This window comes from Pteropus vampyrus, unplaced genomic scaffold (genome assembly GCF_000151845.1).
Source record: "Pteropus vampyrus isolate Shadow unplaced genomic scaffold, Pvam_2.0 Scaffold144, whole genome shotgun sequence".
NCBI lineage: Eukaryota > Metazoa > Chordata > Mammalia > Chiroptera > Pteropodidae > Pteropus > Pteropus vampyrus.
Genome location: NW_011888925.1, coordinates 4080146 through 4101032, shown reverse-complemented (window position 1 = coordinate 4101032; position 20887 = coordinate 4080146). Strand labels below are relative to the sequence as shown.

Genomic DNA, 20887 nt, shown 5'->3' with positions numbered 1-20887 from the left:
AAGTAAAGGTTAAAACTATACAATTCTTAGGAGAAAATGTGGTGTAAATAGTCATCATGACTTTGGATTACACAATGGTTTCTTAGATATGACACCAAAAGTGTAAGTAACAACAGCAGATTAACTGGACTACTTCAAAATTAAAACTTTTTGTGCTTCAAAAAACATTATCAAGAAAGGTAAAAGGCAACCTACAGAATGGGAGAAAATATCTGCAAATAATATTATCTCATAAGGGTCTAGTATCTAGAATATATAAAGAACTCTGACAATAATGAGACAAAAAATAAACACAGGTAAAGGATTTGAATTCATATTTCTGAAAGATACAACTGACCATCAAAACATTAGTCATTAAAGAAATGCAAATCAAAACCACAAGGAGATACCACTTCACACCTATTAGTCAGATAATAAGTGTTGGGTGAGGATGTTGAGATAGTGAAACCCTCATAAAACTGGTGGGAATGCAGAATAATACAGCCCCTGAGAAACAGCCTGGCAGTTCCTCAGATCGGTTACAGAGTTACCATATAACCCAGCAATTCTGTTCCTAGGTATCTGATACCCAAGAGAATGAAAAACATATGTCCACACAAAAACTTGTACACAAATGTTCATAGCAACATTACTCATTATAGCCAAAAGGTAAAAACAACCCAAAGGTCCATCAACTGAGAAATGGATAAATATAGTATATCCACACAATGGAATATTGTTTAGCAATAAAAGAGAGTGAAGTACTGACACATGCTATAATATGGATGAACTTTGAAAACATAATATTAAGTGAAAAAAAGACAGTTACAAAAACATTTGGAGTGTTAGGTGGCTTCACTTAAGTCTGTGCCTATGTGGCTACAGTTTCCACTGTAAACCAAAATTAATTTTAGACTGTAATAAAGAACAATAAGCATTTATTTGAGCAAAATAAGCTGTAGCCCAGGAGATATAGATTCAGGTAGCAACCTAAGTTTTGTTCCACCGAAAGAAAATAAACAAACGCAAATAAAAGAAACTGTGTTCCACCAAGACAAAGGGGAGGCATCCTTTTATAGTGAAAATTCCTGCCCAGGTTCCCAATTAGGTTCATTTTATGTAAATGAGATAACCAAATTGCATTATGCAGTTCTGACTAGACAGGGCAGGTCTCAGTCCGTAGAAACAAAACCAGGGTTTCCCTATGGCGGTTGACTCAGTTTAAACAAGCGTTTAAACAAGTGGGCATATAGTACAGAAAGCCAAGAATAGTCTTAGGTTCTTCTCAGGATATACAGAGGAGCCCCTGTCACAGCAAATGGCAGCTAGACTCTAATTATTTATAAAATCTGGGCCCTCAGTTGACCATGCGGATTCCAATTCGGCAGGTAAATTCCTTCTTGGGGTTCACATCAGATGAATGTTTCTTCCCGGAGTCCACCCCACGAATCATGTGAGGACATGGTTAACATGTACATTTTGATTTAGCTGGTCCAGGGCTGGGCCTGAGCCCAAGCTTCTGCACCACTGGACACTGGACCACACCTGGAAGAGTGAGGCTTAACCTCTCCAGAGCCCCGCTGCAGTGCACGCAAAACCCCTGCCTGCAAGGAGCTTCCACCCAACCATGTACCACGCTGCCTGGCTCTGTTATTAAAAAGACCTAGGCCTGGTGAATAAATAATTTTGGCTTTTGTTAAAAAAAAGAAGAAGAAGAAAAAGAAAAGAAAAAGGAAAGAAAAAAGAATAAGAAATAAAGAAAACATAATACTAAGTGGAAAAAAAGCCAATCACAAAAGACCACACATTGCATGATTACATTTATATGAAATGTCCAGAAAAAGCAAATCTACAGAGACAGAAAGTAGATTAGTGGTTGTCAGGGGCTGGAAGGAGGAGAAAAAGGAAATAATCGCTAATGTGTATTCGGTTTCTTTGGGGTAATGAAAACATTCTGGAATGTTTGGAGTCGTGATGTTTGCACAACTTTGTGAATATACTAAAACTCAAAGAATTGTATACTTTAAAAGGGTAAATTGTATGGTGTATCAATTTTGTCTCAATAAAAAATGACTGGCAATCTGTAAAAGAAAAAAGTAATACAACATATATATTTAAATAAAGCAATGTATTTTTATAACATGAGAATAAAGTCTGATGTAGACCAATAGAAGACACTGCTTAATAACATTGTTGAGAGAACACAACTTTTTCTAAACAATTTCTATAGCCGTTTTGATATTATATGAAAGGTAGCATAAACAAATGACTAAAAAAGTTAAGTATTTAATAAACTACTATAATGTGCCACAAATGCAAAAGCACTTTGTTAGTTCTGAGAATTTCCACTCCATCTATTGATGTAATTCCATATTAACAGATTAAAGGAGAAAAATTACATGATCATCGAGATCTGTGCTGATATAGAAGCTACTAGCCACATGTAGCTATAAGACTTAATTAAGATTAAATACATTTTCAACAAATGATGCAGGGAAAATTAGATATCTATATGCAAAAGAGTGAAGCTGTACCCTTACCTTACACCACAAAAAAAAATTAACTCAAGATGGATCAAAGACTTAAACATAAGAACTAAAACAATAAAAATCTTAGAAGAAAACAAGAGAGAAATCTTCACAGCATTGGATTTGGCGAAGACTTCTTGGACATGACATCAAAAGCAAAAGGAAAAAAACAGACAAACTGGACTTCATCAAAATTAAAAACTTTTATACAAAGGATACTATCAAGGGAGTGAAAAGACAAACCACAGAATGACAGAAAATATTTGCAAATCATATATCTGATAAAAGATTAAAATCTAGAATACATAAAAAATTCTTACAACTCAACAACAAAATGAACAATCCAAATCAAAAATGGGCAAAGGACTTACATAGACATTTCTCCAAACGAAAAATATAAATGGGCCATAAGCACATGAAAAGATGCTCAACATCACTAGTCATCAGAGAAATAGAAATCAGAACCACAATGAAATACCATTTCACATCTATTAGGATGCCTATTATCAAAATCCAAAATAACAAACGTAAGCAAGGAAGTAGAGAAACTGGAACCCTTATGCATTTACTGGTGGTTATGTAAAATGGTGCAGCCTGTGTGGAAAACAGTACAGCAAATACTCAATACATTAAACATGGAATTGCAATATGATCCAGTAATTCCACTTCTAGGTATATACCCAAAAGAACTGAAAGCAGGGACTCAAACAGATATTTTTACACCAATGTTCATAACAGCATTATTTACAATACTCAAAAGGTGGAAACAATCCCAAATGTCTATTGACAGTAAATGGGTAAATAAAATGTGGTGTGCATATATATACACACAAAAGAACAACATTCACCCATAAAAAGGAATGACATACTGCAGCATGGATGAACCTTGAAAGCATTATGCTAAATGAAATAGGCCAGACACAAAAAGATAACTTTTGTATGAGTCCACTTATAGAAGGTACCTAGAATAGGCAAATGTGTAGAGACAGTAAGTAGATTAGAGGTTACCAGACAGGTAGGAAGAATGGGGACTTACTGCTTTATGGTTACAGAAGTTTTATTTGAGGTCATAAAAAAGTTTTTGGAAACAGTGGTGATAGCACAACATTGTGCATGTAATTAATGCCACTGCATTGTAAGTAACCACTTAAAAATGGTTAAAATGGCAAGTTTTATGTTATATATATTTGAACAATTAAAAAAAGAATGTACTATACCAAAAATCACACTTAGAGAACTATTGTACAGGTCTATCATTTTACATTTTATAGCAAATAGTTTTTCTTGACTAACACACTCTTTGAGAATCAGGAAATATGGCATTATTTTACAAATAAAGAAAAAGAGAGGTAAAACTGACCTAAGTTAACCCTTTTAGACAACAGAAAATCAAGAAAGCAAAAGTGTCTGTAGGGAGAACTTACCTAGTGTCAAATCTACTATTACTACTTTGTTGTGTGATCCTAGGCAGTTAAGTAAATCACTTAACTTCTCTAGATCCTAATTTTCCCTGGGAGGTAAATAATTTAAGGTCCCTTCGTATTTTGAAATAAAGTCCTCCGCAATCTAATTCTAACTAAGATCTGTCTTGTTCCCATTTACATTATACCATGTTGAAAATTTGCTACATACTAGCCCCCAGGTCTGTCTGTCCTTATTCAAAGAATATCTAATTCCAGACCCAGTCCTCTCTGACCTGACCAGGGAGGGACTCTGAGAGAAAGAACTGGTGGTGGGTTGGCAGAGTAGCCCACCCAGAGACTTCCACGTCTTCCTCCTGTCCTCCCACATTCACTCCCCATATTAAACAAACGTCCATGAATCTCTATCAACCAGATGTTCTATAGAGGCAGTTCCTTCTGGAGAGTTTAAGCAATTCCCATTCCCTAAGCAACACAAAGGAATCAGAGAAGGAGGAAATTGTAAAAGACTTGCTATTTTTATTAATGACACTCAGAAAAGCTACTGCTCTGAAGGTGAACTATGTATGATGCCAGAGCAAAATAACAGTATCAAAAGCAACTGACATTTGAGTGCTTACTATGTGCCAGGTACAGTAATAAGCACCCTGCATGTGTTAACACACTTAAATCCAACATCCCCTATAAGATTATTATTTCTACTTTACAAAGAAAATGAAAGCTAGAAGTAACTTTGCCAAAAGTTACTTAAAAGCTAGTAATTGATGCAGCTGGGATCTGAACCCAGGCACTTGGTTCTAGAGCCAATGGTCTTAACCACTGCTCTCCACTGAAATCATTTTAGAATGAAACTTCAGCCGCCCAGTATCAAAGGAAGGCCACCCAAAACAACTGAAATGGCTCTGGCACAGAGAGGTGAAGTGGTGGGACCTGTTGGCAACAAAAGAGACTATCTATCTATAATTCAGAAAATTTTGTTTGTTAGGTAAAGAATTAGTAAAAGATCTTCCCCAGAGCGGAAAGTGTCTGATATTTGCTAAGGGACACTGCATTTCTAGCTATGCTGCTGTTTCTTTCATATTCTACCATTCCCGATTTCTCATTCTAGCTTTAACTTGACAAATTATTTTACTAGTCAGTCATTCAGGTAATCTGCTTGAAAAAAAAATATCGCTATTCCTAACCAGAAACCATTTTATATCACAGGGTGCTTCGAACTTAGTACATTTACTGCGTATGCTATCAAAATCTGTTCTCATTCTCTATATTTGTAGTCAAAGTGATATCACACACCTTCTGTAAAGATGAAATTGCCCATATTTTTAACAAGATTAGTTTTTTCACCTCTGATTGTCTCCAAGATTCTGATCTATCTTATCCTACTACCTGAGAAAAAAATTTTAATTACAGAGCCTCTTTGCTGGTGATGGTATAAGCAGACAAGTAACAACTAGATTTTCATCTCCCACATCATGATACCACTTTAAAAAAGTTTGGGGGCATCTATTTATAAATGTATAAAGCTATGTGGATTAAATCTGAATCTTTGCAACATATACTAAATCCCCTTTATATCCTTAATGTGCACTTATACAAACTTTAAAGAAAGAAACAAGCTCAGGCTGGCACCCTGCCCCCTTCACAAACGTATGAACACATACATATCCCAAAAATCAACTGAACTTTAAAGTGTTTCATTATCTTTCTTTCCATGTTTTTGAAAACCTGATATTACTAGGTCACAGAGTGGGAGCAGATACATATATAGATTGCTGTCTACCCCACACACATACCCATGTGTATACTATAAAAATTATTATTTGAATATTTACAAAACAAGACACATTGAATATGGAATAATGGTGGAATAATGGTCAGGTGTTCTGCATACAAAGATTTAAAAAAAAGGGCACAGTCTTAATCCCCAGGAGATCGCTGGTTAGTAGGGGAAGACAGACAAATAAATTATAGAATCACGATTCAATCTGATAGGTATTAAGACAGGTATATACAAATATCACTGAAGTCCGGGAGAAAAAACAAAATAGAGGAGTTGGCGAAGGCTCCACAGAAGTGATATAAGAGGAAATGTCTGTTCACTCAGTGCGACTTTACTGAACACCTAAGTTCCGAGGGCTATGGATACAGACTATGTTGCTCCTCTATAGCACTGACCTCTCCAAACTTTTCTGGGTTTCCCGTCACCTTATTGAGTATCTCAGTATCTCCTTATTAATAAAAGATAGATATAGAGATATAACATTTTTCAAAAAAAAAGTTATAATCTTTGTTTAGAAAATTTCGTAATTTCCTTACATCTCATAAGGGGTTTTAATGAGAACACCCTAATGTAGTATAAAAAGTGGAAATCCCTGCCTTAGAGCAATTAAATCTTGGGCCCAAGTTTTTATCTTTTGATCTATGTAACACTTTTGCCCCTAAAATAATAAGAGGCCTGAGCACAAAGATAAAGGAAGAACAAACATATAATTTTAACATAACTGCTTTAATACATTAAAAAGAATATGTACTGATCAATTGACATGGGTGGAAAAGTTTGCATTTCTTTTGCTGACAGTTCAGGTGGGTTGGCCTTCAAATCTTTTCTAGGCTAACTTAGATGAACTTCTGCAGAGATCAAGAGTACATGGAACACTTTATAAATATGAAAAACTTTAGCAGATCACAGTAATTCCGAGAAGATAGAGTAATCCATAAAAGGCATCATCTATAGAATATGGCAAGGTTATTCACACTTAAGTCTCTTTAGATTTGAGAAAAAAAAAGACAGCTGAGAAGGCAGAAAGCTCAAAGAGGGATATACAATACAAAGTAAACTTTTCCCTAAAAGTTCCCTTATAACCAGTGTAAAATATCTACTATATACAGAATGATCCTAAAATTCTGAGTCAGAATACATACACCCTGACCACAAATAGGCCCTCCACAAAATCAACTGACTGAGAAACGAGTTCGCTGGATCTCTTCCACCAATACTGCCTGCTTTTCTACACACCATTTGCTAAAATCAGTTGTTCAGTGTGCTTGCGGACATTAAACCATGATATTACCACAATTCTGCAAAGGAAAAAAATGTGACTACAAGTGGCAAAATCACTCTCTGAAATTCATGATGAAGATAGGCATCTTAACACCATCTTGAAGAGAAAAAATCTGAGTCCAGATGTTATATCAAAATCACATTTTTGTTCCCCCAAAGGTTTTTACTAGAATATACAAACACTCTCCTCCTTAGGTACTGGCAAAAGGAATATTAGTAATATTTCACTTTCTATCAAAAGTTCAATCAGCTTATCCTCCAAAAGTAGCCTTGTCAAAGCATCAGAGAAACTGGAAATAAGTAACAGCATTTGTCAATGTCTGAGACTCCTTGGGGTTGTATTTCTTGAGTAACTATGAAATAAAGTTGTATAATTCCTCACTCTACCTTCTCTCTCCCACTTTCAAATCAACACCTTTTTGTAGCCCCAGACTAATTTTTAAACGTAGCAGTCTTACTATCTGACATTTAAAAGTCAGTCTGAGTTAAGTGAAATCATAACCCAAAAGGAATATAAAATGTTTGCTTTTTCTAAGTATTTACCTACTACAGCAGAAAAGAGGGGAATTTTAGACATTCTTATCATTAGGAAACAATCTTTAAATTACCCACACACAACAAAAAATACCACCCACCAAACATGGAAACGATAATGAACTCAGAAATACTTAGTTTCTCCCTCAAATCAACCAGTTTCTTAACTTTATTTTCATTAGTCAAGGAACATCCACTAAGATTTAAATACTCCCTGAACACTTCTGTTTACTGCCTGGTTTGTTTCTATAGCAACAGACATACAACTCAGAAACAAAGCTAATGCCTAGTTTTGTCACCACCTTCTGTAACTGATGCAACTGTTAAGTCACTAGTATGATACATGGTGCGAGCCATGCTATTTTAGTTCCTAGAAGGTGAAGATTAGTGTATTTGTTAGGCAAGAACAATTTATAGAAAAAGAAAAAAACTCTAGAAGTTTATCTTAAATTTAAAAGGGAAATAAAAATGACCTTTCTGCCAGTCACTGAGAAAGGTACTGTGAACCTTCAAGGACAGCTAGTTTTGAAAAACACTAACTCTAGACATTTGCTTAGTAAATGATATAACATGAAATGTATCACACATGGTGCTTCACCTAAGCCTTAGGTGAGTTTTAGGGAGATAGTGAACCAGTCACTTGAAGCCAGAAGTTGTTATATAAATGTACCTATTTCCAAGCCTTGCTACATTCCTCTCATCGAGATGCTTTTCTCCAAGATCTCTATGATTGATGTTTTGATTCATAGACAAAGGTGAATCTCTAAACCAACTCTGACCTCTTTTTCAAACTTGAGTATATAGAGGAATCATGAAATTTCATATCTAGAATAATGAAATTTCATATCTAGGAGTAGAAGCTCTAGAAGGAACTGGCAAAATATCAAGAGTTATTATTATTATTATTATTATTATCATCATCATCATTTTATTGCAAGGACTTTGTCAGCTTACAATCCCTCATTTATTTATTTATTCATTCATTCATTCATTCATTTTATTTTTTTTTTTTAGCACCTGCAGCACCTGGTCTTCCTAAGTGGTCTCCTATCCAAGTACTAACCAGACTCGACCCTGCTTAGCTTCTAAGATCAGACAGGATTGGGCTTGTTCAGGGTGGCATGGCCATAGACAAGAGTTGGTATTTTAAACTGTCCCCCACAAACACATATACTCCTCCCCCTCCACTACCATGACTTTATATTAGAAGGCAAGACCTCGTCTAAGCTTTCAATCACCCATCTGAGCCAAGTTAAAACAGAAAACTAGTCTTCACTTCTGAATTTACCTAGGAACTTCAGTGTGTAAGAGTGGTAAAATGACCTACAACATTAAAAAATCAATAGCAAAAGGAATACTTAATGAAGCAGTTATACTCAAGCTACCAGAGAAATCAATAATGCAAGTTAATGATCACATCTTTGTTAAATTTCTCCAGACTTAAGTATCACATCCAAACTATTACCAATCACCTTCAACCAAGTTAAAATTCTTAGAAAATTCACCTTCAGGTATGACCTTCAGGATATGTTATTTGATATTCTCAGCAAAACTACATAATGAGAATAAAGGAGCTGGAGAAAGGTACTGTGAACCTTCAAGGACAGCTGGAATCAGAAGTGGGTGGGGATCTTGGTGCAGGTACTGCCACTTTGAGCTTTACATTCCTTAAGCTTCCATTTCCTCATATGAAAACGTCAAGAATTTCATCTAATGCAAAGGATTGTTGTGAGGTTTAAATAAGAACATATGTACAGGTACTCTATGAACTGTGAAGTGCCCCATACATAAAAAGAGAGGCTGTAGAGAATAATGGTAGGGTCTGGACCAGGTTTCCAGAGTTCATCCTCACTATATATGAGCTACTTAACTACTGATTAAAATAGAAGCCATTGCATAGGACTATACAAGAATTAAGCGAGATAAAACACATAAAGTAGCTGGCACATGCTCAAAACATATTAGCAACTGTGGTTTCGAACATAAATCACCACTGGCCTGATCTAGTCTGATCTCAGAAGCTAAGCAGGGTCAGGCCTGGTTAGTACTTGGATGGGAGACCACCTAGGAATACCAGGTGCTGTTTTTTTTTGTGTGTGTTTTTTTTAAATCACCATTGAACTGGGAAACCACCTATCTTTCCCCCAAAAGAATGGTCTCTGTAGCCAGAGACAAGTCATACTTCACATGTCTCATCTCAAATAGCATTAAACATCAGATAAGGTTTTCTCCCCCTCTGTCATCTGAAGTAGTAGGCGTCTACTAAGTTTTCCAAGTTTTCCTTTTCAGGGGCTCTTTAATGAATTCAACATCTGCATCCTCTCCACAGGCACACTATCAGCAACTTAATATGAAGTGGTCATCTCTGGAAGGTGTTATTTGGGAGAAGCCTCTGCTCTAAGTAGTACAGTTGTTCATTTCTGGGTAGAGGGAGCTTAAATATAGCGCCAGGACAGTAGCAATGCGCTTATACAAGAACAAGTTTGTGAACATCAAAATACTCAGAGAGCAGGAGGCTGAAGACAGACCCAAGGAGAGAAGAAGAGTGACCAACAAAACGAGGGTTCAGAACACAGTTTAATGCCTGACTTAAAAAGTATTCACACCTGCTTGCCTGTGTTGCTCTAAATCTCAGAAGGTGCTATTGGAGATGTAATCATTATATACATTTACAGACAATAAGAATTAAAACATCCTAATATAAATTATTTGGCATTTATTGCTACAATTGTCTTGTATTGTTGGGATGTAATAAAAGAAACTCTGGTGAAAAGTATGCCAATTATGTTATAATTCCATACTGTCAAGAGAAACAGGATTAACCAAGGAAAGTGAAGTGACTTAATAAAGTATAATTCATCCTTCACTTTACTTTTCAGGAAGCCTATTCAGTAGTGATATAAAGTTCCTAAGAAAGAGAGTAAAGAATCAGAACAGGGACCTAAAAAGCTCTTTTCTCACTATCATCCTCATGAAGATTATAAGTGTGTGTGTCTCATGGCCTTTGTACTAGGATTTACATGTCCTGAGAGCTTACTACAGGCTGAGTACTGTCCAGACACAACAGAAAGAAATAAAAGAGGGGTGCTATTTTCAAGAAGCTCACAATTTGTTTGGAAAATAAAACCCATTTAATTAAGAAAAGTCTAGAGGCACAGTTGAAAGCAGAATGAGAACAAGAACTTAGAGTAGGTTTAGAAAATCTAGTTTCACGCAGGTGAGTATTGCTAAGAAATGCTACAGCTAAATATCAACAGGACTAGATATTACCACATCTTTTACTATAATAACAGATAACGTGAATGCTTCTATGTGCTAAGCATAATGTGCTAAAGCTTACTTTTTAGCTCATTTAATCCTCACAACCAATCTTTTCTATTTTAATATCTTATGAAGCAAGACAGTAAAATGTCAATGTTAGTTATGAAGAAAATAAGAATCAAAAAGGGTGGGTAACTTGAGCCAGGATTACTTAACAAGCAGCCAAGCTGGGACTCAAATCCAGATCCAACTGTTAGAAAAAAGCCTACATTCTAGTCAAACTTATAGAAGCAGAAAGTAAAATGGTAGTTGCCAGGGACTGAAGGGAAGGGGAAACATGGAGCTGCTGTTCATTCAATTATGTGAGAGATCTGTTGTACAACGTTACGATTATAATTAACAACACTGCACACTTAAAATTTGCTAAAGGTATTGATCTATTTTACATGTGTGTGCGTGTTATATATGTATACATATACACACATACACACATATATATGTATATAAACATAAATATATAACCATAAAAAAGTGTGTGACATTCCCCCTGCAAAAGCAAAAACAAGTCTACATTCTTAACCCCCACACCAGAATTCTCAAACTTTTTGGTCTCAGGAATCCCTTATACTCTTAAAAAATTACTGAGGACCCCAAATAGCTTTTGTACAAATGGGCTATATATATCAATATTTACTAATTACTAATTAAAATAGAGGAATTTTCTAAATATATAATCACAGAATAAGACAAGCTGTACAGGTTCCTGAATAACACCGTTATCCAGCCAGGATGTGTGGAGTCTACATGTTCTCCCCATGTCTGAGTGGGTTTTCTGGGTACTCCAATTTCCTCCCACATCCCAAAGGTGTGTGCTGGGTTACCTGGAGCACCTACATTATCTCAGTTTGTGTGGTCTGCGGTAGAAGGGCATCCAGTCCAGGGTTGATTCCTGCCTTGTGCCCTGAACTGCTGGGATAGGCTCTGGCCACCTGAGATTCTGAACTGGAATAAATAGGGTGGAAAATAATTATCTTACTTGTTTTTATTAATCTTTCTTAGATGTATGTATAGCTGACATTTATTTCAATGTTTCATATTAGAAGTGTTTTGGGCCTTTATTTAGAAGTTTGGTAATGTTTTTGTGACCAGAAATGCATTGTGGGAACTCAACTTTTGTTTATATCAATTAGCCTATGGCGAAACTGTTTTCATTATAAGTTGTTTCGCTTAAAGTCACAGTTTCCAAGAGCCTATTGACGATGTTAAGTGAGGACTTACCGTACTTGTATTCTCACATAGATTCAAGAAAAACTTGAGGATTTCAGAGTAATGATTCACCAGAGCACAATAAAGTTATAGATATATAGCAGGTATAAACAAAAGTAGCTAGTAAGAGCACAGTATGAGTGCTGAAAACAGCTAATCTCTGGGAAAAAAAAAATTATATCCTACTACTTTAGGAAATTCTAGAAAACAAAAGAATACACAAATGCACATTTCATTAGCCCTGACAGCGATGTCATCACACATCATATAGAGTTCTGAAATACTTTACTGTATTTCTGGAAAATCTCTACTTATTAGGGAATGAGAGAAAAAAGGTAAATATCTTAGATTACTATGAATCTATTAAAGAATCCCAGACACATACTATACTTTGAGAACCACTGTTCTACACAATCTTTTTCAAACCATGGGACATAAAAAAATCAATTTAGGTCATATATGCACTTTAAAAAAATGAAATAATCAAATGAAATGGAAACTATCAGAAAACACAGTATGGATAAGTATCATTTCCTGAAACTTTTGTTAGTTATGTATATCCATGTGTGTGATAGTACTAGTTCAGAACATAAAATGTATTACTACTGAAGGTCAGCCAAAAACTGTAAAAGACACTATACTACAACATACTAATATCCTACTCTACTGCCAAAGCAAAGGCTATACACACATAACCTATAGACTAAAAACTGAAAATGTGTGATAAACGGGATATTTTCCCACAAGAAAGCAATTATAAAGGTTTCAGATGGATAAAATTTCTATGGACTGAAGAAAGTCACAGTTCACCTTACCATTATATCATGCTGTTGCCACAGCCATCACTAAAGCTTTTCCTACCACCTTCTCCTCCATAGTCAATTGAGGCAAAAAAGGCAGACAAGAGATGGTATCTAAGCTTCATTAGCCACAGATAAAGGTGCTCTTTCCTTCCCTCTAAACAGCTCTTGCTCTTAATCACAGGGTTTACTTCCTAAATGAAGGGCCTGCCCTCACAGCAAACTGGTCAACATTCACTTTGCTGCTGGCATTATGGTTACTGCTCTCACTCTGAATCTATAGGATTTCTTGGGTCAAAATAGCAGCATTCAAACAATGGTTCAAACTGTAGATCTCCATACTCTGGCAAAGGCAGGCCTGCATCTGGCGAACTGCAACAAATGGAAACAGCACACAATGAAAAGCAGAGCCAGTCTGCACCAACAGCTGAAGCTCCACCCCTAGCCTGGGCACAATCCAGGACACCCAGAGATCTCAACAAGGCTTTGCTTCCCTGAGAGACTACATAGGCAACCTACACTGGAGGAGAGAGTGAGATATAACATCACTGCCTCTTCTTCTCTATCAGAACTGAACTATAGAATTTTATTGTAAAAAGAGTTTCTCCCCAATTAGTCCAAATAGACCAAGACAAAGCCTGATGAAAGTTATGAGAGAAAAGGGCATCAGTTCAGTGACACATCATAATGGCATATACTTTTTAAAGGTGTGGTAACATACATATAAGATTTATCATCTTAACCATTTTTTAGTGTACAGTTCGGTAGCATTAAGTACATTCACACTGTTATGCAACCATCACCACTACCCATCAAGAACTTTTATATCATCCCATACTGAAACTCTGTCCTCATTGGCATATATTTGTTCAATAATCCTATTTTTTTAATCTTATTTTTCTGATACTGGCATACCTTCAGCTGCAAATGCACCTCTTTCCCACTACTGTCTTCAAACTTGTGAGGAAAAAGGCAAACTCCATGAAAGCAGAAATCTTTCTTTGTACTGTGGCTTCCCCCAAACCTACCATGTCTGATAAATATAGATTCAAATGTTCATTTGTCACATGGCCAAAATTATTACCCCACAGATTACTTACCAATTGCAAATATACCTTTACAATGAAAAGATCTGCTGGTTACCACCTTAACCAACCTTAACGATCAGTACCACCAGAGGGAAAGAACACTGTGTACACCTCCTGACTTGACACAATTTGAAGTGCTCAATCACCTAGGAAGCATTCTTGCCAAAATGTTTAAAGTAAATCTAATCCTCTAGACTCAAGTTCCAGTTTACAAGGCATATAGTTTAGGAAAAGAAACTATACAATGAGGAAACAGACATATCCAGAACATAGGACATTTTAAAAGGCAATGTCATTCGCGCAAGTATAGTCAAATGATCTTTGACAAGAGACCAAAGTCAATTTAAACTTTCAGTGTGAAAAGAATGGTCTTTATAACAATTTGTGTTGTAACAAGTAGACCATACCAAATAATGTCATGTATTTACTATTGCAATATCATACGGAACAGTTTCGCTGCCCTAAAAGTCTATGCTCCACTTATTTTTCTCCCCTTCCTCCACACACCAGCAGCTGATGTATGGTAAATTCACATACCAAGGAAAAAAATATCCAAACACTGACCTGACACCTTTCACAAAAATTAACTCAAAATGAAACACAGATCTAAATATAAAACACAAAACTGTAAAACTTCTAGAAGATAACAGGAGAAAACAGGCGACCCATAACAAAAACATGATCCAGGAAAGAAAAAGTTGGTTATGTTGGGCTTCATTAAAATCAAAAACTTCTGCTCTGCGAAAAGACACTGTTAAGAGAATAAAAAGACAAGCCACACAGATTGGGAGAAAATATTTGCTAAAGGAGTTGAAAACGTATGTCCACACAAAAACCTGCACACAAATGTTTATAAGCCATTTTATTCATAACTGCCAAAACTTGAAGCAACCGAGATGTTCTTCAGTAGGTGAATGGATAAACAAACTGTGGTAATGTCCAGACCATGGAAGATTATTTAGCACTAAAAAGAAATGAGCTATCAAGCCAGGAAAAGGCAAGAAGGAAACTTAAATGCATATTACTAAAGGGAAGAAGCCAATATGAAAGGCTACATATGGAATGATTCCACCTATATGACATTTTAGAAAAGACAAAACTATAGACAGTAAAACTAAGTGGCCACCAGAGGCTGGGGGAAGGAAAGAATATGTAGGCACAGATTTTCAGGGCAGTGAAACTATTCTGTATAAATACTATAATGGTGGATACATGCATGTCATTATACATTTGTCAAAACCCATATAGTGTACAACACCAAAAGTAAACCCTAACATAAACTACGGACTCTGGGTAAATAATATTGTGTCAATGCAAAGTCATCAGTTGTTAACAAATTATCACTCTGGTGCAGGGTTTTGATAGTGGAGGAAGCTATGTCCATATATACAAGGGGGAGGGGATATATAAGAAATCTCTGTATGTTCCACTCAATTTTGCTATAAATCTAAAACAGCTCTAAAAAATCGTCTATTTTAATGTTACATCCACACAAAAACCTGCACACAATTGTTTATAGCAGTTTTATGCATCATTACCAAAGCCTGGAAGCAACCAAGATGTCCTCAATCTGTGAATTAATAAAATTATTCAGCAATAAGAAGAAATGAACTATCAAGACAGAGACATGGAGAAAACTTAAATGAATAGTGCTAAGTAAAGCATGAAAGGCTACATATTGTATCTGGATTCAAACTATATGACATTCTAGAAAAGGCAAAACTATAGAAATAGTAAAAACATCAGTAGCTGCTAGTGTGTGGAGGAGGGGGAGAAAAATAAGTAAGTGGAGCATAGACTTTTAGGGCAATGAAACTATTCTGTATGATATTGCAATGTTAAATACATGACATTGTGCATACGGCCATACTCACAGAACTATAAACACAAAGAGTGAACCTTAATGTAAACTATGGACTTTGGGTGATACTGCTGTGTCAATGTAGGTTCATCAATTGTAACAAATGTACTACACACTATTGCAAAATGTTAATAACAGGGAAACTGGGGGCAGAAAGAGAGTATATAGGAACTCCATGCTTTCTGCTCAATTTTTCTGCAAATCTAAAACTGCTTTAAAGTCTATTAGTTTTTTTTAAAGTCATTGTCACAAGAACAAAAAGGTAGAGCCAGCTAACTTTTACTAAAAAAGGTCCAGAGAGTAAATATTTTAAGCTTTGTGGGACATACAGTGTCTATCACAAATACTCAACTCTGCCACCATAGCATGAAAGCAACCACAGACAACACAAATGAGTAACAATGGCTTTATTTATGGACATTGAAATTTCAATTTCATATAATTTTCATATGTCATGAAATACTACTCATCTTTTGATTTTCAACCACTTAAAAATGTAAAAACCAAAGAACTGAAAACAAGGATTTAAACAAATCCTTGTACATAAATATTCATAACAACACTATTCCGAATAGCCAAAAGGAAGAAACAACTCAAATGTCCATCAACACATGAACACATGATCAAAATGTGGTATATTGATAGAATATTACTGTCATAAAAAGGAACAGAATACTGATACATGCTACAATGTGAATGAACCTCAAAAACATGCTAAGCAGAAAAGGCCAGACACAAAAGGTCACACATTATATGACTCTGCCTAAACATACAGACTAGCATATGGATAATAAATAAAGACAAAAAGTCAACCAGCGTGTACCAAGAGCTGTGGGGAGGAAGGAATGGGGGGACTGCTTAATGGTAAAGGGTTTCTTTTTTGGGTGCTTAAAATGTTTTGGAACTAGATAGAGGTGATAGCTACCCAACATACTGAATGTACCAAATACTAATGAATTGTATACTTTAAAATGGTTAATTTTGTTATGTGAATTTTATCTAAAGTTTAAAAAATGATATAGAAAAAAATGTAAAACTGTTATCTGGTGGGCTGTATAAAAACAGGTAGCTAGCCAGACTTGGCACATGGGTTGTAGTATGCCAAAATCTATTCCAGATTAAAAGAGACTAAAGAGTCACTATTACAGGCAATGCAGAAACATGGGTTGAAAAAAGTCAGAAAAAAGCTATGTAGAACACTGGGAAAATGTGAATATTAGATATAATGGAATTATTGTACTTTTCTTAGGTGTGACAATAGATTTGTGATATCCTTATTCTTAGGAGAGATATGCTGAAATATTTAGGGGTAATGCGTCATGATGTGCAAATTACTTTCAAATATTCAGTCCCCCAAAAGTACATATAGAAATAAAAAAATGTGGCAATTCTTTTTAAGAAGTGGGGACTCTAGGTGAAGGATATACTGATGTTCATTATACTACTCTTTCAATTTTTCTGTATTAGAATGCTTTCAAAATAAAGTTTTGGGGAAAAAGTATTTCATGAATGTAGAAAACTGACTTTAGACAGGTGAATACGATTTGATATATTAAGCCCAATGTCCCACACCCCTCAGGACTAAGGGCTTACAAGAACTGGGTTAAGAAATATACCTGGTTCCAGGATCCTTTTGAGACAGAAAAGCATTGCCAAGGATGAGCTTAATCAGGTAGGAAAATTGGTAGGACCATTCCTCATGGACATGGGTATAAGATGCACCTTAAGCGCTATAGGAAGAATTCCCAGTAAACAATACAGGCAAGCACCCATGCATGTGCCCATGCGCAAACTAGCACAATAATCCTATATTCCCAATGACACAACGTTAAATTTTAAAAAATTTTTCCCCCGGGGGAGGGAATCTGACTATAAAATAGCTTAAATATTCTTAATAACTAAAATCACTCGACATCTATGAAATGACCCATATGAAATTCTACCACAAGAAAAGTCATTATTCTTGGTGCAGGTTGTTCTTAGACCAGTAGAAAGATAAATGTGAGCCACATATGTAACTTTTTCTAGCCATAACTTTTAAAGTTAAAATTAATTTTAATAATTATTTAACCCAATAAATTAATTTAACCCAATAAATTATTTCATCTATAATCATTAATAGCATTTCAATATGTCATAAAAAATTACTGGGATACTTTACATTCTTTTTTTGTATTGTCTTCAAGATTCAGTGTGTATTTTACACTCATATCCCAATTTAGACTATCAGACAATTTCATGTGCCCAAAAGCCACATGTGGCTAGTGGCTTGCTATACTGGACAGGACAACCTAGGCCTTGAAAGAAGCAACAAAAGCAAAGCTTAGAAATTGAACTATTCAGAAAGCTATTTAATGTATGTATATGAATCTCCCAAGGCAACATATGCTAATCAGCCAAACAACCATTTACAAAGGTATAACTTACCAACTAAACTCAATCCCTGCTCTGGTATCTTCCATGACATCCTCCAAGCAAAAGAGGTTATCACATCCCTATTCTGGGCAAGGGGAGCTTTACCACAGATCCCACACACACGCATTGGTTTGGGAGTTCTGTCTTTTGGCTTTCCTTACAAGGTTTGGTCTGAAGACTCGGATGAAAGAGAAGCTGAATCTTTTGCTCCACTTTACACAACCACTCTCCTCAAACTGTTAGAATCAGCACCATTTTACCATGGCATTTTCCTTTGCTTAACTCCCCACCCCATAATTTTGTCCAACTGACCTCTAATTCCCCAGAGAGGAGAGATTGTATCAAGTCAAATCCATATTCTCCAATTCTCAGATCTCTGCTCTCAAAATAACTATTCCTCTTGATATTCCCTTACTTAAAAAGAAAATTCTGTCCTAACAAGTGGCTTCAGGAGAATAACTAACATCAAATACTCCGAAATCAATCTCCTTCTATAAGTGGCTTGGAAACCACCATCCAATGTATACATGTTACAAACAAAAAATCATAGGCAATTACAAAAATAATTTAAATGTACTTGAGGAATGATGATGTGCAAACAGTTTCAATCATTCTTTCCTGCTACCTTCCCCCAAATGTCTCTCTTGCCCCAAAAAGATTGTGGCAAACTTTTCACATTTTTTAAAGAAGAAAACATTTCAGACTAACAAACAATAATATCTTTGACCTCTAGATGTGGAACTTAAGATAAACTGAGAGTAAATTTATTAAATTCTGATCTATTTATTGGCTAGAAATTTCTGAGCAACAGTATTTCTGAGCTAAATGGCTGAAGCTATGTTTCTTTTTTTTTAATGCCAGTTTATTATTTTTTTCATACTATACATACATAATTTTTTTCAACATTTTTTTGATTATCTCCCTCCAGAAGCTATGTTTCTTATTTCTTCTGGCTTCTTCCCTTTGTTTAAACCTTTCTAGGGTTATAAAGAATTCTATAATTTGATACTACATAACGAATTCTTAAATTTTGCTATCCTTTTGTTACCTAGCCTGTAAAATACAGATTCTAATAACTGGTAATTGTAATGTTTACTAAATTGCTCTCCTTTATGCTTGATCTATCAAGTAGAAAATATGTATACCTGTTTATATGTGCGTACACGTGTGTGTGTGTGTGTGTGTGTGTGTGTGTGTGTGTGTGTGTATTTTAAAGGCAAAAAAGACGGAAGGATATATAAATTGATAAAATGGTTACTTCTGGGGAAGGGATTGGGATTAGAGTGGTTAACGGGCTTCTTAGCCTTATCTGTAATACTTTATACAACAGTGCATCCATATTTTATTTGTGTGATTAAAAACCAGTCCGATTTTAAATATGTAGAACCAGCTGATTATATTTTTTGAATACTATAATAGATACTATTTACTGAAAGTTCATTGTTTGCAAAGCAGTCTATACTTATTATCCCATTAAATCCTCAACCCTAAAAAGGTAGGTATCATCATTACCCCAATTTATAAATGAATAAACTGAGATTCAGAGAGGTTAAGAAGCGCCCTGTTCAAGGTCACACAAATGTTGGAGCCTGGAACTCTCAAAACCACATTAAAGCAAACACGTGAGGAGTTTAAAACATTGGTTAGAGCCTTGCTAAGGGAATATTCAGTTAATTCAGTAGTAAAGAGAAAATACTTTTTAACTTTTGCCATTGCTAAAGAGCTCCAGAAAAAAATCTGCTTATTTATTTGCCAGTCGCAGTAAAGGAAGCAGTATGACTATTTTAAGACATTTCTTGATTGGCTTATTAACCATGCTGAACATGGCTGTAGCATCCCAAACTTATTCGAAGTTTAAGAGATTTAAGTAGAACTGTAGTGCTGAGCCATGTACCACTGGCCCCTACCTCAGCTCTTTTGGTTAATTGTAGGCAAAGTACAGTACACAATTTCAGCTAAATTGCACTTGAGGGTGTGAATTATTTGTTTCTGATAAAGGAAAAAAGCCTATGATTTGAGTTTTGTCTGCAAAAAAAAAAACCCATAATTTTCTTAAAGGACAGCAATGGTGACAAGTACTTGTATTCACTACAAGAGATCTAGTAAAGACTCTAGGTTAAACAACGGATATGCGTGTACTGAGTAGATTCATCTTACCCCTAGAAGATCAGCTACAAATCTTGCTAAAAGAATCTCCAATGTCTGGGAACTATGCAGTCTCTGGGGAGGCCCTTGATCCTTGAAATTCTCTTTCCTTCTTCCTTTAATAAGGTTAAGCTAGTTTCACTGACTCCTGAAATCCAGTGAAAAGCATATCTTTCAACCTAACCTTTCCCAGGATGGCACAAGAGGTGTGGTTAAGCCTGAATGAAATACAAACAAGGCTTATTTCTACTCTCAGACACCAAATCTTCCATAACAACACTGTTATTAAGTTGGTTACGTACTCTGGACTTACACAGCAGACACTCTCATAAATTTCAGTTGTTTTGACTTCCATCTTGCATAGCTTTTCTGGCTATTTATATCTGGGTTCAGGAAATCTTTACTGCTAGTGCTACAAATGTACTTTCGTCCTCTGGCCAGGTTCTGAGGGAGTTCCAAGCATATTAACATGACTGCAAATAAGATCAGAAATCTATGTACCTATGAAAATTTATAAAACCTTTTTAC

At 35.6% G+C, this 20887-nt stretch overlaps 1 protein-coding gene and 1 pseudogene across 3 annotated transcripts in view; both read right to left on the bottom strand.

The window, feature by feature from the left end:
• LOC105298008 (lysine-specific demethylase 2A-like) overlaps nt 1-20887 on the bottom strand; it is a 60941-nt gene that overhangs the window by 16555 nt on the left and 23499 nt on the right. Inside the window, exon 2 of one of the 3 annotated variants that reach the window (XM_023535785.1) lies at nt 11679-11786. The exons of the other annotated variants lie outside the window; for them this stretch is intronic. The gene's annotated coding sequence lies outside the window, so the exon portion shown is untranslated. The remainder of the gene's footprint in view (nt 1-11678; nt 11787-20887) is intronic. 3 annotated transcript variants of the gene reach the window in all.
• Nucleotides 8538-8656, bottom strand: LOC111745012 (annotated as a pseudogene).